The 21649-nt window shown below is 38.7% G+C and overlaps 1 pseudogene across 1 annotated transcript in view; it reads left to right on the top strand.

Annotated features, from left to right (window-relative positions):
* LOC308607666 (myosin-13-like) overlaps positions 1–21358 on the top strand; it is a 50446-nt pseudogene extending 29088 nt beyond the window's left edge. Inside the window, exons 39-40 of the transcript in view lie at positions 21022–21105; positions 21312–21358. The product of the transcript in view is annotated as a myosin-13-like (transcript). The remainder of the gene's footprint in view (positions 1–21021; positions 21106–21311) is intronic.
* The last annotated feature ends 291 nt before the right edge of the window (positions 21359–21649 follow it).

Below are 21649 nucleotides of genomic sequence, written 5' to 3'. Positions count from 1 at the left end.
CAGGTATCATTAAACTAATAAAATCTCCTAAGAATTTATACTAAGGCCAATTTCTTTACCACTCTATGTTCTGAGGCCTTAAATGCCATGGTCACTGAAAGCAAAATGTGAGACCACTGACATACTGATACTTGGAAATAACATGAATCTTCTTCCCTCAACTCAATTCGTAACTGTTCACATAACCAAGAGATACCAAGAATGGAAGAAATCTCAAAACATTACCTCCAAACATTACCTCCTATTCTATCAATCTTATATCTAAATAAATAGCTTCCTATTAGAGACTGAATACTTGGCATCTTGGAGGATGTTCACTTTAATCTCTTATTAAATTGAAAATATACTAATTTCAGCTAATACCCTAGCTAGAATTATTGGCTAATCAACTAAGAAAGTATCTAAAGAAAGAGAATTATTGGCTAATCAACTAAGAAAGTATCTAAAGAAAGAGGTCTCTTGAGATGTGCCTGAAGGAGGACAACCCTGAGGGAGGGCAAGCAGGAGATAAGAAAATATGTCCACAAAGGCCATTTATTAACAATTTTGCTGAGGGGTGACTCTGAGCATTAAGACTTCCAGCATCCTTCCTCATGAGCCAAGGGATTATGCAAACCTCCACATCAGTGGTGTTCAAATGTAGCATGCATCAGAATCATCTGGAGGACTTGTTAAAACACAGATTTTTGGGTCCCACTTCCAGAGTTCCTAATTCAGTAGGTCTATTTTGGGGCCCAAGAATTTGCATTTCTAACAAGTTCCAGGTGATGCTGATGCTGCTAGTCCAGGGACTACATTCTGAAAACCACATGTGGGATCTTCCTGGACCAGGGCTTAAACCCATGTCCCCTGCATCGGCAGGCAGGCTCTCAACCACTGAGAATGGTGGCAGTACCCAGAGTTGCTACAACATATTATCTAAAATGTCTAGTTTCCAACAAAAAATTATGAGGCATACAAAGAAACAATTATGACCTGTACACTGAAAAAAGAAGGCGACACAAACTCCCAGTGACAGTAACCAGTTGTTGGATTTAACATAAAAGACATCAAAATAGCAAGTATAAATATGTTCACAGAGATAAAAGAAATCATGATAAAAGGAAGGAAGGCATGATGACAATTTCACATCAAATAGAAACTATCGATAAAAAGATAGAAATTATTGGGACTTCCCTGGTGGTCCAGTGGATAAGACTCCACGTTCTCAATGCAGGGGGCCCAGGTTCGATCCCTGGTCTGGGAACTAGATCCCACATGCACGCCGCAACTAAGATTCCCTTGCTGCAACTAAGAGTCCACATGCTGCAACTAAGAAGCTTGCATGCCGCAATTAAAACCCAGTGCAGGGGCTTCCCTGTGGCACAGTGGTTAAGAATCCACCTGCCAATGCAGGGGACATGGGTTTAAGCCCTGGTCCGGGAAGATCCCACATGCCACCGAGCAACTAAGCCCGCGCGCCACAACTACTGAGCCTGCACTCCAGAACTTGCGAGCCACAACTCCTTAAGCCCGGGCGCCTAGAGCCCGTGCTCTGCAACAAGAGAAGCCACCGCAGTGAGAAGCCCACGCACCGCAACAAAGAGTAGCCCGCACACTGCAACAAAGACCCAATGCAGCCAAAAATAAATAAATTAAAAGGAAAAAAAAAAAAAAACAGTGCAGTCAAAATATAAATAAATAAATAAATATTTTTAAAAGAAATTATTTTAAAGGAACCAAATGGAATTCTGGAATTGAAAAGCACAATAACAAATAAAAATTCATTAGCGGGGCTTAACAGTATATTTGAACAGAAAGAAAGAATAAGCAAGCTTGAAGGCAGAGTGATAGAGACTATGCAAACCAAAGAAGAGAGGAGAAAGAAATGGAAAAAAAAAATCAGAGAAACATGAAAAACCATTAAACACACCAGTATATGTGTAATGGGGATATCAGAAAGAGAGGAGAGAGAAAAAGACAACCTACCAAATGAAAGAAGATATTTGCAAATCATGTCCATTAATGGGTTAATATCCAAAATACATAAAGAATTCATACAACTCAACAACCAAAAAATAAACAACCTGATTAAAAAATAGGCAGAGGAGTTAACTAGACATTTTTTCCAAAGATGATATACAGATGGCCAACAGGTACATGAAAAGATTTTCAACATCACTAATTATCAGGGAAATGCAAATCAAAATGACAATGAGACATCACCTTAAGCCTGTTAGAATGGCTATTATCAAAAAGGCAAGACGTAACAAGTGTTGGTGAAGATGTAAAGAAAAGGGAACCCTCATGCACTGCTGATGGGAATGTAAATTGGTGTAGCCACTATGGAAAACAGTATGGAGATTCCTCAAAAAGTTAAGAATAGAACTACCATATGATCCAGCTATCCCACTTCTGGGTATTTATCCAGAGATTATGAAAACATTAATTAAAAAAGATATACGCACTCCTATGTTCATCACAGCATTATTTACAACAGCCAAGATATGAAAACGACCTAAGTGTCCACTGATGGATGAATGGATAAAGAAGATGTGGTATATATAGAATACTACTCAGCCATAAAAAGGTGAAATCTTGTCATATACAACAACATGGATGGACCTTGAGGGTATTATGCTAAATGAAATAAATCAGATGGAAAAAGATGAATACTGTATGATTTCACTAATATGTGGACTAAACAAACAAAACAAAACAAAATAAACAAAAGCAAACACAGATACAGAGAACAGAGTAGAGTAGTGGTTACCAGAGGAGAAGGGGGTTGGGGGAGGGAAAAATGGGTAAAGGGGGTCAACTATATGGTGACTAGATAGAAATTAAACCTTTGGTGGTGAGCACACCATAGTGCATACAGAAGTTGAAATGTAATACTGTACACATAAAAGTTATATAATGTTATAAACCAATAAAAAAGCAAACAGTCCAATAAAAATGGGCAACAGACTTTCACAGACACTTTCAGAAAAAAGATATGTGAAGGTCCAATAACCAAATTAAAAGATGCTCAGTATCACTGGTCTAGAGGATACAGATTAAAACCACAAGGAGCTTCCACTACATGTCCATAAGAATGGCTAAAATTATAAAGACTGACAATGATAAATGTTGACAAGGATGCTGAGCAACTACATTTCTCATATATTGCTAGTGAGGATGTAAAATGGCTCAAGTATTTTTTAATTGTTTGGCCATTTCTTTTAAATTAAATACATACTTTTACACCTTTTGATATAGCTATTCCACTCTTTGGATTTAACCAAAAGAAATAAAAGATATGTCCACAGAAAGAAAGAATATCCATTGGCAAGAGAATAGATGAAAAAAATACGGTAAATCCTCACGATGGGAAACTACTCACCAATAAAAAGAAATGAACTACATGGAAGAACATGGATGTATCTAAACAACATCCCTCTTTGGTATGAGTCATGAAAAGAGAGTAGTGCTTAGGGCAAAGAGAGTCTTGGGAACTGTAAACTAATTTTTGGCAAGGGCTCTCAGAGCAGAAGGATCATTAGATACAGTAACCTAATGCTGACTCTGGGCTTAACTGTAAGCACATACCAGTGAGAAAAGCAAGGACAAGGGATATAAGCCAGACCCTGGAAGAGCTTTTGCTCTAAGTTAAAAGAGATGACTTGTCACACAAGAATTATATAAGAGATATCTGCAGACTTCCCTGGTGGCACAATGGTTAGAAATCCGCCTGCCAGTGGAGGGGACACGGGTTCAAGCCTTGGTCCGGGAGGATCCCACACGCCACGGAGCAGCTGAGCCCATGCTGCGCAACGAGAGAAGCCACTGCAATGGGAAGCCTGCACACTGCAACCAAGAGTAGCCCCCGCTCGCCGCAACTAGAGAAAGCCCACACGCAGCAACAAAGACCCAACGCAGCCAAAAATAAATAAATAAATGAATAAATTTAAAAAAAAGAGAGAGAGATCTGCATTGGAGAAAGATTGGAATATACCAACAAATAAGCTTTAGCAAAATATAGCTCATAGTTTAGTTTTCTTATATATTGCCCATTAAAACGCTTTACTTCATTGTTTGTCATTTTAAATAAGGTTTCCCATTTTCAGGGCTATATCTCAAAGAAAACAAGTGGAAAATACATTATGTTGATCCAAATCTCAGATTAAAGTGTTAGGTTTCAACCACTCACCACATAACCAGAGCACCACCACTCAACAGGTGGCCACTTAATTTATTACAAAGTAAATGAAAGGACATTTAAGTTGTTTCTAAAGTTTTGCTATTAGAAGAAATGCTAAATGCATAATCTTGGCATACCTCTTGTCCCCCTGTGCTTCCATAGGAAAGAGAGTAAGAGGGAAATTACTGCAATTTTAAATTTCAAAAGACGTAACAAACCGCCCGGAATTTTACACCCTTATCCACAGGATATGACAGTATCCACTCCCTCACACCATCATTTGCTACAATCAACTTTTTTTTTTTTTTCTTTTTTTTGCAGTACGTGGGCCTCTCACTGTTGTGGCCTCTCCCGTTGAGGAGCTCAGGCTCCGGACGTGCAGGCTCAGCGGCCATGGCTCACGGGCCCAGCCGCTCCGCGGCATGTGGGATCTTCCCCGACCGGGGCATGAACCCGTGTCCCCTGCGTCGGCAGGCGGACTCTCAACCACTGCGCCACCAGGGAAGCCCTAGAACTTATTTTTATAAATGGTGTCAGGCAAGGACCTAATTTAATTTTTTTTTAAGTTTCAATGCCATTTATTCAATAGTCCTTTCTTTCCCTCCAAGTGATTTCAAATGCCACCTTTTCATATACTAAATTTCTATACATGCAAGAACCCATTTTTGGACTATATTATGTTCTACTGATCTACTTGTCTTCACCTACACTAACTTCACACTGTTTTCATCACCACATTTCTAAAATATGTTTGATGTCAGGTAGGGTGGCTTGCTACTTCATCATCTGGTAAAAGTTTATTATTCCTGGAAACTCTAATATTGCAATTTGCCATTGAATTATAGCTCTATCCTTCGCCTATTACTTCCAAGTCTGTTCCCTTTCCACTGAGAAACATTACCCTAATCTCAGGAAATTCAGTTTAGTTTTCGTTGTCTTGGGGTAGGATAAATTTAAAGGATTCCTAAACATCTAAAATTATTTCTGTTTCACCAGCAGCAAGCACAGTCAAGTCTACAATTCCCCACTCCCCACCTCTTTTCTTTTCCAAGAGCTACTGGCTTAGTTTAGGTTCTTAGCTCTTTCCTAAAATAGTACAACAACTGCAGAGGTTCTTTATCTCTGTTGCACTCCTCTAATCCATCTTCCATGATGCTACCATAATTGTGTTTAAAATGCAAATCTTATAACATCTGTTCCTTGTTTAAAAGACTCCAGTGATATCCCATGACCCATAGTGATACAGCCCTATCTTTTACATGGTTTTAAATAGAGTGGTAATTGGCTCACGATGGCTATTGGTAATAGCCAATATTTATCAAATACTTTCTACAGTGCCAGATACTATGCTAGATGCTTTACATGTATTTCTCACTCATCTTGTGAGGATTAATTATATTTCTCATTAATCCTGTGAGGTGGTGGGAAATTATTATAATTTTCCTTTAACAGATGAACAAACTGAAACTTACAGAGGTTAGGTGACTTGCCTAAAATCATACAAAAATAACGTCTGGCTAGTTACATGGATATTTAAAACACTGTGCACACCATAAAAGGCACACCAGCCAGTTTGCTGCCTCTAAAACTTACTTATTAAAAGAAGTTTGCATAATGAATTTTTAAAGTAGCTACTTGATTTTTTAAAGTTAGACGTAAAATAAAATATTCAGAAAGTCTGAAAATAAAGGTATGGGAAAAGATAATCCATATATATGCTACCCAAAAGTAAAAGCAACACAGTATAGCAAAGTATTAGCAAAAACACAACTCAAAGCAAAATAATATTAAAGCAGCCGGGATAGTTCATATTTCATTTTTAAAAGGTACAATCTACCAGAAAGATAAAATTATTATAAATTTATCTGGAGTTGGCAACTATCTTTGAATTACACAAACAAAAATCTGAACAATCTGAGAATAATCAGAGTGGAGTATTTTAACTTACATCTATTAGAAAAATCACAGATCAAGCAGACAAAACTAAAATACAGATGATTTGAAAAACAAATAATAAGCTGAATTGTAAAGATAAATAAAATTTTGTAGCCAACAATGAGGGAACATAAATGCTTTTCAAACATCTAATATATACATTCTCAGTGGAGGTGACATCACTCCTTAGAAAGTAAAAATTAGTACCTAAGGGAGCAAAAATGTCTTAGTATTATAATAGTCTGTGCCGCTCCTCTCCCCCAGGAAAAAAGCTCAAGCATATCTGAAAAAAACCTTATTGCTTAATCTCTTTTGTCATGGAGAAATTAAAGTTTAAATTTAAATCCATTTAATTAAAATCTTATTACTTAGTATTCATTTCTTAAAGAGAAATTAAACTTAATAAATTTAATTTAATTTTTCTCTTCAGTGGGCAGTTATGAAAAAAAGGTTAAAAACACTGATCTAAAACATTCACAAAAATTGAGTCATGTAGGGGGAGAAAAAGAATATAACTATATTTGCTTATACATGCATAAAATACCTCTCAAGGGCACACAAGAATCTGATAACTGTTGTTGACTCTGGGGAGGAAAACTCAGTAGTTTTCTCATACTAAATAGTTTCAATTTTAAAACAAGAAAAGTCATTAAATATTTTCAGCAAATATACTAAGGTAATTTAGTAAGGAAAGGATAGTCTTTCATCAAATGGTACTAAAACAACTGGACATCTATACATAAAAGTAAATGAACCTAGACCCTTACTTCACACCAGACCCAAAACTTAACTTGAAATGGTATATAAACCTAAAAGTAAGAGCTATTAATATAACATACATACAAAAGAACATACAAGAAAAATATTGTGACTCTGCATTAGGAAATATTTGTAAGATATGACACAAAAAGCGTGATCTATAAAAAAATATATTGATAAATTGGACTTCATCAAAATTTAAAACTTTTGCTCTTCAAAAGGCACCCTTAAGAAAATAAAGGGACTTCCCTGGTGGCACAGTGGATAAGACTGCGCTTCCAATGCAGGGGGCCCAGGTTCGATCCCTGGTCAGAGAACTAGATCCCACATGCATGCCACAACTAAGAGTTCACATGCCACAACTAAGGAGCCCGCCTGCTGCAACTAAGACCAGATGCAAATAAATAAATAAATAAATAAATAAACAAACAAATAAACAAATAAATAAATAAATAGAAAAAGAAAAGACAAGCCACAGACTGAAATAAAATATTTGTTAATCATATATCTGATAAAGGACTTATATCAAAACATATATCTATATATGTGTGTATGCATAAAGACCTCTAATAAGTAAGTAAGAAAATGATCCAATTTTTTTAAATGGGCTAAAGATTTGGATAGACTCTTCACCTAAAGAAAATACATGAATGGCAAATAAACACATGAAAAGTAATCAAAATCATTATTCATTAAGGAAATACAAATTAAAACCACAGTAAGATACCACTTTACACTCACTAGAATGGCTATAACCAAAAGGAAGGACAATACAAGTGTAGGTGAAAATGTAAAAAAACTGGAAGCCTCATATTATTGGTGGAAATGTAAAATGGTCCAGCCACGGTGGGAAAGAATTTGGCAGTTTCTTAAGAAAGCAGCCATATACAATCTAGCAATTCAACTCCTAGTTATCTACCCAAGAGAAATGAAAACAAATGTCCACACAATGACTTGTATGGAATATTATCACTAGCATTATGCATCATAGCCAAAACTAGAAATAATTCAAATGTCCATCAACTTGAATGGATAAAGAAAATGTGGCACATCTATACAATAGACTACTACTTGGAAACAAAAATGTATGAACTACTGATATATGCAACAACATGGATGAACTCAAAAGCATGCTAAGGGAAAGAAGCCAGACAGGAAAGACTACACACTGTAGGATTCCATTTATATGAAATTTCTAGAAAAGGCAGAACTATAGAAATAGAAAGCATATCAGTTGTTGGCTGGAGTCTGGGCTGGAATGTGATTACAAATGGGCAAAGGGAACTTTTTCAGTTGATGAAAGTGTTATAAAACTGGATTGTGGTTATGGCTGCACATCTGCATAAATTTATTAAAACTCACTGAACTATATACTTAAAATGAATGACTTTTAAGGTATATAAAATTCTACCTGAATGAACCTGTTAAAAGAAGAAGAGTAGGAGAAGGAGGAAGGGGAGGAACAACACCTGACCCACGTACAAAGCCACAAAAGAAGTATCAACTATTTCTAGAACAAGATATCACAGACATGACGGTCACTATTCATCTTGCAAAATGTAAATAAAATTTAAACTATAGAAAAAACTGGGAACAACCCCAAATTTTGTCTACAGTAGAATGAATAAATTACATTATCACACAATGTAATACTGTACAGTAATGAAAATAAAATACAGTTACATGTAACTTCATGGAAAAAAATCTCACAATAATGTTGGGCAAAAGAAGCAAGACACTAAAGAATAAATAAAGTTGTCTTCATATGAAGCTTAAAAACAGGTAAAAAAATGTATCTGCATGGGGTGGGGGCAAGGAAAATGTATATGCATTGTTTATGGAAGCATACTATAAACTATAAAGAAAAGCAGAGAAACTATTATCATAAAAGTAAAAATTGGGAAGAACTTCAAGATGGTGGAGGAGTAAGATGTGGAGATCACCTTCCTCCCCACAAATACATCACAAATACATCTACATGTGGAACACCTCCTACAGAACACCTACTGAACACTGGCAGAAGACCTCAAGACTTCCCCAAACTCAAGAAACTCCCCACGTACCTGGGTAGGGGAAAAGAAAAAGAAAAAACAAAGACAAAAGAATAGGGACAGGACCTGCACCTCTGGGAGGGAGCTGTGAAGGAGGAAAGGTTTCCACACACTAGGAAGTCCCTTCACTGGTGGAGATGGGGGGTGGGTGGGTGGGGGTGAGCTTTGGAGCCATGGAGGGGAGCACAGCCACAGGGGTGCAGAGGGCAAAGTGGAGAGATTCCCGCACAGAGGATCGGTGCCGACCAGCACTCACCAGCCTGAGAGGCTTGTCTGCTCACCCGCCGGGGCGGGTGGGAGCTGGGAGCTGGGAGCTGAGGCTCGGGCTTCGGAGGTCAGATCCCTGAGAGAGGACCGGGGTTGGCTGCGTGAACACAGCCTGAAGGGGGCTAGTACGCCACAGCTAGACAGGAGGGAGTCCAGGAAAAAGTCTGGAACTGTCTAAGAGTCAAAAGACCATTGTTTCAGGGTGCGTGAGGAGAGGGGATTCAGAGCACCACCTAAACGAGCTTCAGGGACAGGAGCAAGCCGCGACTATCAGCGCAGACACCAGAGACGGGCATGAAATGCTGACACGGCTGCTGCAGCCAAGAATCCTGTGGGCAAGTACAGGTCACTATCCATATCCCTGCGCCCGGGAGCCTGTGCACCCCGCCACTGCCAGGGTCCCGTGATCCAGGGACAACTTTCCTGGGAGAACACAGGGCGCGCATCAGGCTGGTGCAACGTCACGCTGGCCTCTGCCGCCGCAGGCTTGCCCCGCACTCCGTACCCCTCCCTCCCCCCAGCTTGAGTGAGCCAGAGGCCCCTAATCAGCCGCTCCTTTAACCCCCTCTTGTCTGGGCGAAGAACAGACACCAGAGGGCGACCTACATGCAGAGGTGGGTCCAAATCCAAAGTTGAACCCCAGGAGCTGTGCAAACAAAGAAGAGAAAGGGAAATTTCTCCGTGCATCCTCAGGAGCAGCGGATTAAATCTCCAGTCAACTTGATGTACCCTGCAACTGTGGAATACCTGAATAGTCAACAAATCATACCAAAACTGAGGTGGTGGACTTTGGGAGCAACTGTAGACTTGGGGTTTGCTGTATGCGACTGACTACTTTCAGATTTATATGTTTATCTTAGTTTAGTTTTTAGTGCTTGTTATCATTGGCAGATTGGTTTATTGGTTTGGTTGCTCTTTTTTTAATAATATTTTTTTAAAATTTTTATTCTAATAACTTTATTTATTTTATTTTTCTTTCTTTCTTTTTCTTCTCCCTTTTCATCTGAGCCATGTGGCTGACAGGGTCTTGGAGCTCTGGCCAGGTGTCAGGCCTGAACCTCTGAGGTGGGAGAGACGAGTTCAGGACATTGGACCACCAGAAACCTCCTGGCCCCACGTAACATCAATTGGTGAGAGCTCTCCCAGAGATCTCCGTCTCAACACTAAGACCCAGCTCCACTCAATGACCAGCAAGCTCCAGTGCTGGACACCCAATGCCAAACAAGTAGCAAGACAGGAACACAACCCCACCCATCAGCAGAGAGGCTGCCTAAAATCATAATAAGTTCACAGACACCCCAAAACACACCACTGGATGCGGTCCTGCACACCAGAAAGACAAGATTCAGCCTCATCCACCAGAACACAGGCACCAATACCTTCCACCAGGAAGCCTACACAACCCACTGAACCAACCTTACCCACTGGGGGCAGACACCAAAAACAACGGGAACTCCGAACGTGCAGCCTGCAAAAAGGAGACCCCAAACAGTAAGTTATGCAAAGTGAGAAGACAGAGAAATATGCAGCAGATGAAGGAGCAAGGTAAAGACCCACCAGACCAAACAAATGAAGAGGAAATAGGCAGTCTACCTGAAAAAGAATTCAGAGTAGTGATAGTAAAGATGATCCAAAATCTTGGAAATAGAATGGATAAAATACAAGAAACGTTTAACAAGGATCTAGAAGAACTAAAGAGAAAACAAACAATGATGAACAACACAATAAATGAAATTAAAAATTCTCTAGAAGGAATCAATAGCAGAATAACTGAGGCAGAAGAACGGATAAGTGACCTGGAAGATAAAATAGTGGAAATAACTATAGCAGAGCAGAATAAAGAAAAAGAATGAAAAGAACAGAGGACAGTCTCAGAGACCTCTGGGACAACATTAAATGCACCAACATTCGCATTATAGGGGTCCCAGAAGAAGAAGAGAAAAAGAAAGGGACTGAGAAAATATTTGAAGAGATTATAGTTTAAAACTTCCCTAACATGGGAAAGGAAGTAATCAATCAAGTCCAGGAAGCACAGAGAGTCCCATACAGGATAAATCCAAGGAGAAACACACCAAGACGCATATTAATCAAACTATCAAAAATTAAATACAAAGAAAAAATATTAAAAGCAGCAAGGGAAAAGCAACAAATAACACACAAGGGAATCCCCATAAGGTTAACAGCTGATCTTTCAGCAGAAACTCTGAAAGCCAGAAGAGAGTGGCAGGACATATTTACAGTGATGAAGGGAAAAACCTACAACCAAGATTACTCCACCCAGCAAGGATCTCATTCAGATTCGATGGAGAAATTAAAACCTTTACAGACAAGCAAAAGCTAAGAGAATTCAGCACCACCAAACCAGCTTTACGACAACTGCTAAGGAATTTCTCTAGGCAGAAAAAACAAGAGAAGGAAAAGACCTACAAGGAAAAGACCTACAACAACAAACCCAAAACAATTAAGAAAATGTTAATAGCAAATCCAGGGCATTGGACGTGAATCTGGGGTTCAGATTCCTGTCAAGCTCAGGCAGATTTCCTGGCACACCAGTCGGCATGGGTGGCACAGATGGCCCGACTCTGACCCCAAGGACACCAGGCCACCCTGTGCGCCTCAGGCCACCACCCTGACCCTCCAGTGGCTCCAGGTCCCCATCGCCACGCATCAGCCGGGCAGTTCGAGGGATTTGGATGTCCATGTCTTTGGAGGACCACTACTTCGCCTGCTGCACGCTTGCGGGATCTTGGTTCCAGGCCAGAGGTTGGGCCCGAGATCCTGTGGTGGGAGCTCCAAGTCCAAACCACTGGACTAACAGAGAACCTCAGATCCCAGGGAATATCAATTGGAGGGAGACCCCGGAGTGAGGCCTCCCAGGGTCCTCATCTCAGCACTAAGACCCAGCTCTATCCAACTGCCTGCAAACTCCAGGGCTGAATGTCTCGGGCCAAACAACCAGTAAGACAAGAATACAGCACCACCCATCCAAAAAAAATGAAATGACAAAAAAATATGTTACACACGAAGAAGCAAGGTAAAAACCTATAAGACCAAATAAATGAAGACGAAATAGGCAACCTACCTGAAAAAGAATTCAGAGTAATGATAGTAACGATGATCCAAAATCTCGGAAACAGAATGGAGAAAAAACAAGAAACATTTACAAGGACCTAGAAGAACTAAAGAGCAAACAAACAGTGATGAAAAACACAATTACTTAAATTAAAAATGTCTAGAAGGAATCAATAACAGAATAACTTAGGCAGAGGAACAGGTAAGTGAGTTGGAAGAGACAAAAATGGTGGAAATAACTGCCAGGGAGCAGAATAAAGAAAAAAGAATGAAAAGAATTGAGGACAGTCTCAGAGACCTCTGGGACAACATTAAACGCACCAACATTCAAATTATGGGGTCCCAGAAGAAGAGAAAAAGAAAGGGTCTGAGAAAATATTTGAAAAGATTTCAGTCAAAAACTTCCTTAACATGGGAAAGGAAATAGTCAATCAAGTCCAGGAAGCAGAGAGAGTACCATACAGGATAAACCCAAAGAGAAACACGCTGAGACACATATTATTCAACTTATCAAAAATTACATAAACAAAAAATATTAAAAGTAGCAAGGGAAAAACAACAAATAACATATAAGGGAATCTCCATAGGTTAACAGCTGACCTTTCAGCAGAAACTCTGCAAGCCAGAAGGGAGTGGCAGGACATATTTAAAGTGATGAAAGAGAAAAACCTACAACCAAGATTACTCTACCCAGCAAGGATCTCATTCAGATTCGATGGAGAAATTAAAACTTTTACAGATAAGCAAAAGTTAAGAGAATTCAGCACCACCAAACCAACTTTACAACAAGCGCCAAAGGAACTTCTCTATGAAGGAAAACACAAGAGAAGGAAAAGACCTACAATAACGAACCCAAAGCAATTAAGAAAATGGTAATAGGAACATACATATCGATAACTACCTTAAATGTAAATGGATTAAATGCTCCAACTAAAAGACATAGACTGGCTGAATGGATACAGAAACAAAACGCGTACATATGCTGTCTACAAGAGACCCACTTCAGACCTAGGAATACATACAGACTGAAAGTGAGGGGATGGAAAAAGATATTCCATGCAAATGGAAATCAAAAGAAAGCTGGAGCAGCAATTTTCATATCAGACAACACAGATTTTAAAATAAAGATTATTACAAGAGACAAAGAAGGACACTACATAATGATCACGGGATCAATCCAAGAAGAAGATATAACAATTCTAAATATTTATGCACCCAACATAGGAGCACCTCAATACATAAGGCAAATGCTAACAGCCATAAGGGGAAATCGACAATAACACAATAATAGTAGGGGACTTTAACACCCGACTTTCACCAATGGACTGATCATCCAAAATGAAAATAAATAAGAAAACACAAGCTTTAAATGACACACTAAACAAGATGGAGTTAATTGATATTTATAGGACATTCCATCCAGAAACAACAGAATACACTTTCTTCTCAAGTGCTCATGAAACATTCTCCAGGATAGACCATATCTTGGGTTCCAAATCAAGCCTTGGTAAATTTAAGAAAACTGAAATCATATCAAGTATCTTTTCCGACAACGCCATGAGACTACATAGCAATTACAGGAAAAAAAAACTGTAAAAAATACAAACACATGGAGGCTAGACAATATGCTACTAAATAACCAAGGGGTCACTTAAGCAATCAAAGAGGAAATCAAAAAATATCTAGAAACAAATAACAATGAAAACACGATGGCCAAAACCTATGGGATGCAGCAAAAGCAGTTCTAAAAGGGAAGTTTATAGCAATACCTCAAGAAACAAGAAAAATCTCAAATAAACAACCTAATCTTAAACCTAAAGCAATCAGAGAAAGAAGAACAAAAAACCCCCAAAGTTAGCAGAAGGAAAGAAATCATAAAGATCAGATCAGAAATAAATGAAAAAGAAATGAAGGAAACGATAGCAAAGATCAATAAAACTACAAGCTGGTTGTTTGAGAAGATAAACAAAATTGATAAACCATTAGCCAGACGCATCAAGAAAAAAAGGGAGAAGACTCAAATCAACAGAATTAGAAATGAAAAAGGAGAAGTAACAACTGACACTGCAGAAGTACAAAGGATCATGAGAGATTACTACAAGCAACTCTACGCCAATAAAATGGACAACCTGGAAGAAATGGACAAATTCTAAGAAAAGCACAACCTTCCGAGATGGAACCAGGAAGAAATAGAAAATATAAACAGACCAATCACAAGCACTGAAATTGAAACTCTGATTAAAAATCTTCCAACAGGGCCTCCCTGGTGGCGCAGTGGTTGAGAGTCCGCCTGACGACGCAGGGGATACGGGTTCGTGCCCCGGTCTGGGAGGATCCCATATGCCGCGGAGCGGCTGGGCCCGTGAGCCATGGCCGCTGGGCCTGCGCGTCCGGAGCCTGTGCTCCGCAACGGGAGAGGCCACAACAGTGAGAGGCCCGCATACCGCAAAAAGAAAAAAAAAAAAAAAAAAAAAAAAAAATCTTCCAACAGGCTTTCCTGGTGGTGCAGTGGTTGAGATTCCGCCTGCTGATGCAGGGGACATGAGTTTGTGCCCCGGTCCGGGAAGATCCCACATGCTGCGGAGCAGCTGGGCCCATGAGCCATGGCAGCTGAGCCTGCACGTCCGGAGCCTGTGCTCCACAATGGGAGGGGCCACAACAGTGGGAAGCCTGCGTACTGCAAAAAAAAAAAAAAAGAAAAAAAAATCTTCCAACAAACAAAAGCCCAGGACCAGATGGACTCACAGGCAAATTCTATCAAACATTTAGAGAAGAGCTAACACCTATCCTTCTCAAACTCTTCCAAAATATAGCAGACAGAAGAAAACTCCCAAACTCATTCTCTGAGGCCACCATCACCCTGATACCGAAACCAGACAAAGATGTCACAAAAAAAGAAAACTACAGGCCAATATCACTGATGAACATAGATGCAAAAATCCTCAACAAAATACTAGCAAACAGAATCCAGCAGCACATTAAAAGGATCATACACCATGATCAAGTGGGGTTTATCCCAGGAATGCAAGGATTCTTCAATATACGTAAATCAATCAGTGTGATACACCATACTAATAAATTGAAGGATAAAAATCATATGATAATCTCAACAGTTGCAGAAAAAGCTTTCAACAAAATTCAACACACATTTATGATAAAAACTCTCCAGAAAGTAAGCATAGAGGGAACTTACCTCAACATAATAAAAGCCATATATGACAAACCCACAGCCAACATCATTCTCAATGGTGAAAAACTGAAACCATTTCCACTAAGATCAGGAACAAGACAAGGTTGCCCACTCTCACCACTCTTATTCAACATAGCTCTGGAAGTTTTAGCCACAGCAATCAGAGATGAAAAAGAAATAAAAGGAATCCAAATCGGAAAAGAAGTAAAACTGTCACTGTTGCAGATGACATGATACCACACATAGAGAATCCTAAAGATGCTACCAGAAAACTACTAGAGCTAATCAATGAATTTGGTAAAGTAAGAGGATATAAAATTAACGCACAGAAACCTCCTGCATTCCTATACACTAATGATGAAAAATCTGAAAGAGAAATTAAGGAAACACTTCCATTTACCACTGCAGCAAAAGGAATAAAATACCAAGGGATAAACCTACCTAAGGAGACAAAAGACCTGTATGCAGAAAACTGTAAGACACTGATGAAAGAAACTGAAGATGATACAAACAGATGGAGAGCTATACCATGTTCCTGGATTGGAAGAATCAACATTGTGAAAGTGACTATACTACCCAAAGCAATCTACAGATTCAATGCAATCCCTATGAAACTACCAATGGCATTTTTCACAGAACTAGAACAAAAAATTGCACAATTTGTATGGAAACACAAAAGACCCCGAATAGCCAAATCATTCTTGAGAAAGAAAAACAGAGATGGAGGAACCAGTCTCACTGACTTCAAACTATGCTATAAAGCTACAGTAATCAAGACAGTATGTTATTCGCACAAAAACAGAAATATAGATCAATGGAACAGGATACAAAGCCCAGAGATAAACCCATGCACATATGGTCACCTTATCTTTGATAAAGCAGGCAAGAATATACAATGGAGAAAAGACAGCCTCTTCAATAAAAGGTGCTTGGAAAACTGGACAGCTACATGTAAAAGAATGAAATTGGAACACTCCCTAACACCATGCACAAGAATAAACTCAAAATGGATTAAAGACCTAAATGTAAGGCCAGAAACTATCAAACTCTTAGAGGAAAACATAGGCAGAACACTCTATGACATAAATCACAGCAAGATCCTTTTGGACCCATCTCCTAGAGAAATGGAAATAAAAACAAAAATAAACAAATGGGACCTAATGAAACTTCAAAGCTTTTGCACAGCAAAGGAAACCATAAGCAAGACAAAAAGACAACCCTCAGAATGGGAGAAAATATTTGCAAATGAAGCAACTGACAAAGGATTAATCTCCAAAATATACAAGCAGCTCATGCAGCTCAATAACAAAAAAACAAACAACCCAATCCAAAAATGGGCATAAGACCTAAATAGACATTTCTCCAAAGAAGATATAGAGATTGCCAACAAACACATGAAAGGATGCTCAACATCACTAATCGTTAGAGAAATGCAAATCAAAACTACAATGAGGTATCACCTCACACCAGTCAGAATGGCCATCATCAAAAAATCTACAAACAATAAATGCTGGAGAGGGTGTGGAGAAAAGGGGACCCTCTTGCACTGTTGGTGGGAGTGTAAATTGATAGAGCCACTATGGAGAACAGAATGGAGGTTCCTTAAAAAACTAAAAATAGAACTACCATATAACCCAGCAATCACACTACTGGGCATATACCCTGAGAAAACCATAATTCAAAAAGAGCCATGTACCTACCCACAATGTTCATTTACAGCACTATTTACAATAGCCAGGACATGGAAGCAACCTAAGTGTCCATCAACAGATGAATGGATAAAGCAGATGTGGCACATATACACAATGGAATATTACTCAGCCATGAAAAGAAACGAAATTGAGTGATTTGCAGTGAGGTGGATGGACCTAGAGTCTGTCATACGGAGTGAAGTAAGTCAGAAAGAGAAAAGCAAATACTGTATGCTAACACATATATATGGAATCTAAAAAAAAATGCTTCTGAAGAACCTAGGGGCAGGACAGGAATAAAGACGCAGATGTAGAGTATGGACTTGAGGACATGGGGAGCGGGAAGAGTATGCTGGCACGAAGTGAGAGAGTGGCATTGACATATATACACTACCAAATGTAGAATAGATAGCTAGTGCGAAGCAGCCACACAGCACAGGAAGATCAGCTTGGTACTTTGTGACCACCTAGAGGGATGGGATAATAAGTATGGCAGGGAGACGCAAAAGGGAAGGGATATGGGGATATATGTATACATATAGTTGATTCACTTTGCTATACAGCAGAAACTAACACAACAATGTAAAGCAATTATACTCCAATAAAGATGGTAAAAAATTTTTTCTTAATAAAAAAGTAAAAATCATAGTTACCTTTAGGAGAGGGAAATAAGAGTTATAATGAGGAGGATCAAGAAAGGTTTATGGGGTGCTGATAATATTCTGCTCTGGATGCTATCTGAATTATTGTATTACTTACATGCACAAAAATAAACACATGAGATCCCTCATTCCTATTGGGCCTACTAGGAAATAAACTGCATGTGCATGCGCGCGCACACGCGCACACACACACACACACACACATACAATAAAAAGAACTATCAGCTAAAAGAGAATCCTCCCCACGAAGCTCAAATTTATACATCTGGAAAAAAATACTTTAGATAATTTGGGAGTTGAAATGGAAATAGAAGCTTTAAAATAATTATAATTGAAGGACAATCATACAAGGGTACTACATATCAACCCATGGGATTTAGCCAAAGTAGTAACCAAAGAAAAATTTATAACCATAAATAAACATGCAAGATCATAAGAAAGAATGAAAGTAAATGAAGTTAGCTTTCAGTTCAAGATGCTAGATTAAAGACCAATATAAAAAAACTAAAGAAATAAAGGAATGAATAAGATTAAAAGCAGAAAATAATAAAATAGAAGAAAACTTATTTGGTAAATCTAAATTAAAAAGACCAACACAAAAGACAAAACTTTGGCAAATACGGTTTAAAATAAAAAGAACAAAATTAAAATACGTTAAAAAAATTAAAAGGAATAGATGCCTACACAGGAGTTTTTTTAACTATAAAAAGATAGGCACAAAAAAAATCTAAAAACCCACGTGAAATGGGCAATTTTCTAGGAAAATATAAATTCTCCAAATGGGCAAAAAAAAAAAAAAAAGGTAGAAACTCTGAACAAACTAATCAATAGTCATGAAAAAACTTAAATTAGATTGAAAGATTTCTCCTCCAAAGAGGCTACAGGCAAAACGAGTTTCCTGAAGGAACTGTTCCAAGCCTTCATGGAACAGATTATTCACATCCTAAACACACTGTTGAAGAAAATAGAAACAAATGGGAGGCACTCATTTTACAAAACTAGCACAATCCTGTATCAAAACCAGAAAAGGATAGCACAAGAAAAGACAACTACGGCCTAATCCCATATGAACTCAGATGCAGAAATTCCACATTTACAAAAAAAATGCGTAAACTTAAAGCAGCAGGAAATTAAACATTACATCAATAGGTTTTATTTCATGAATTGCAGAACAGTAAAAGTGAGGAAATCTAACACAGTTCATTATATTAACAAGTGAGAGGAGAAAAAAATATAATTTCAATAGATACAGAAAAAACAGTGGTAAAATCCAATGCATTTTATATATATAATTCACATACTATAAAATTCACCATTTGAATGAACAATTCAGTGGTTTTAGTAGATTCACAAAGTTATGCAGCCATAACCACTATCTAATTCCAGAACATTTTCATCACCTCAAAAAGAAACCCCATTAGCAGTCATTCCCCAATCTCTCCTCTCCAGACCATTGTCTGGCAACCACTAACCTACTTTTTGTCTCTGTGGATTTGCCTGTTCTTGTTATTCAAATATGAACACATTGCATCCAGCTTCGTTTACTTAGCATTAGTGTTTTCAAGGTTCATCCATGTTGTATCATGTATCAGTACTTCATTCCTTTTCATGGCTGAATAATATACCACTGTATGGATATACCACATTTTATTTATCCATTTGTCTGTTGATGGACATGTGGGTTGTTTCCACTTAGCTATTATGGATAATGCTGTTATGAACATTTATGTGCAAGTTTTTGTATAAGCGTATGTTTTCAATTCTCTTGGCCTTATATCTACGAATGGAACAGTTTAATTCACATTTATGATTACAATTATTAGAAAACCAGATATAAAGTATACATCAAATATCGTATTTGATGAGACATTAGATGCAATCCAATTAATTTTAGTCTTATCTACAAGGCTTTAATTTTTCATATAATTAGAACGTAAGAGGTTACACAACAGCACGTTTATCGAAACTCACAGAGATGAAGTTCTGCATCCTGTCTACGCCAGTGGTTACAAGAAAGAGTGCACATGCAAAAACTCATAGAACTATAAAACAAGTGAATTTTATTGTAAATTTAAAAATATTTTTTAAATAGCAGCAGAAAAACTCTCATATAACCGTCACCTAAAAAGAGTCAATTTTGCTGTATATAAATTATACCTCAATATCCCTAGCCATTAAAAGAAGAAAAGATTCTAACTTTAAAAGAATGATCATAATATAATTTGTTTAAAGAATAAGAGTGTACGGACTTCCCTGGTGGCACAGTGGTTAAGAATCCGCCTGCTAATGCAGGGCACACAGGTTTGAGCCCTGGTCCGCGAAGATCTCACAAGCCGCAGAGCAGCTAAGCCAGTGCACCACAGCTACAGAGCCTGCGCTCTACAGCCCGCGAGCCACAGCTACTGAGCCCACATGCCACAGCTAGTGAGGCCCGCACACCTAGAGCCCGTGGTCCGCAATGAAGAGCAGCCCTTGCTCGCCGCAACTAGAGAAAGCCTGCGCGCAGCAACGAAGACCCAATGCAGCCAAAATTAATTAATTAATTATTTTAAAAAAGAAAGAATAAGGGTGTAAATTTCATTAGTGGTATGAAAATTACCTGTGATATAATTTTTAAAATAGGTTGTAAGACATATATGTACTTATATGTCTATATCTTATCTCTGCATATTGGGATTATAGATATTTTTTCCTCTTTGCTTATCTGTATTTTTTTCCTACAATGGATACCTATTATTTTGTAGTAAATAATCATTTTTTTCAGTGTTGAGTGGATGGACACTGACCCGACGGTAGAGACTCAGGATAGCATCTCCTCTCACCTTGGCCCTGCTGCCCGAGCCCAGACTCCAAGGGGGAGCCTTGGAAGCGGCCCAAGGGTGTGGAGGAGGTGGGGGTTCCTGTGGTACCAAAGAAGGAAAAGTGGTTATAGGGCCCTGAAAGCAATGCATCGCTGAGTATGTGATCACTGGGTCACCACAGGCATGTGCGAGAGAGTTTGCCAAAACGAATATAGCTTTTAGGAGGCCCCACCAGGCACTGTCGAAGATTACCTTCGCAGCACACTAGAAAGCATTCTCTGCCAGCAGATTGGTCGCTGTCACGTTATTTATAGGAGATTGGTTCACATACTCAAAATAATATGAATACTTCTAATTATATCCAAACCTGACAGATGTCAGTACAGATTACTTTGAGGGTTCATGCTGCCAAATGTCTTGCTCTAACAAAGAGGAGGTAGCTGCAGCATCAGCACATCAGCCCCTATATAAGCACGAAGGAGCCCTCCTGCTTCATCTCCACCAAGAACCCAGAGGTAAGTGATGGGGGCCTTGGGACCTGAAGGACTCTGGGGGCAGAAACAGCTTACCCCGTGGCCCATCTCTGAGCATGCGACTGTTCCTCCCAACTTTGACTTTTATTTTCATACAGACAAGTTTTAGACCAGGGAAATATTTTAATTCTGTAACTAGCTTACTGGAATTTCAGAGCTTCACTAGTAAGAAACTTGTTGTTTTACAGTGTTAGACGCTTCTGAACCTGCATCTTCATCTGGAATCCAGAGGTAAGACTCTGCTTTATTCATTTATTGATGACAGAGGGGATTTATTTAGGCTAACGAAGCTGGGAACAGCTCTTCACTGTACACCATTTCCATATTTTTGCAGTTATGTAAATAGATTGTGCTTCCAAATGTCTGCTTATAAATGCTGGGAAATCATTTTTTCAGCATGTCTTATTCTCAGAGACCACCCTCATCTGAATTCCAGGATTAAAGGACCATTTAGGAAAGAATGAATTTTGACAGTGAGTTCTCAGCTGCACTTAGAACTGTCCAGGGGCAATGGACTATTCCATGC

Source organism: Mesoplodon bidens (assembly GCF_964165515.1).
Source record: "Mesoplodon bidens genome assembly, chromosome: 19".
Taxonomy (NCBI): domain Eukaryota; kingdom Metazoa; phylum Chordata; class Mammalia; order Artiodactyla; family Ziphiidae; genus Mesoplodon; species Mesoplodon bidens.
The sequence above is the reverse complement of the archived record's forward strand: the minus strand, read 5'-3'. Positions and strand labels throughout refer to the sequence as shown.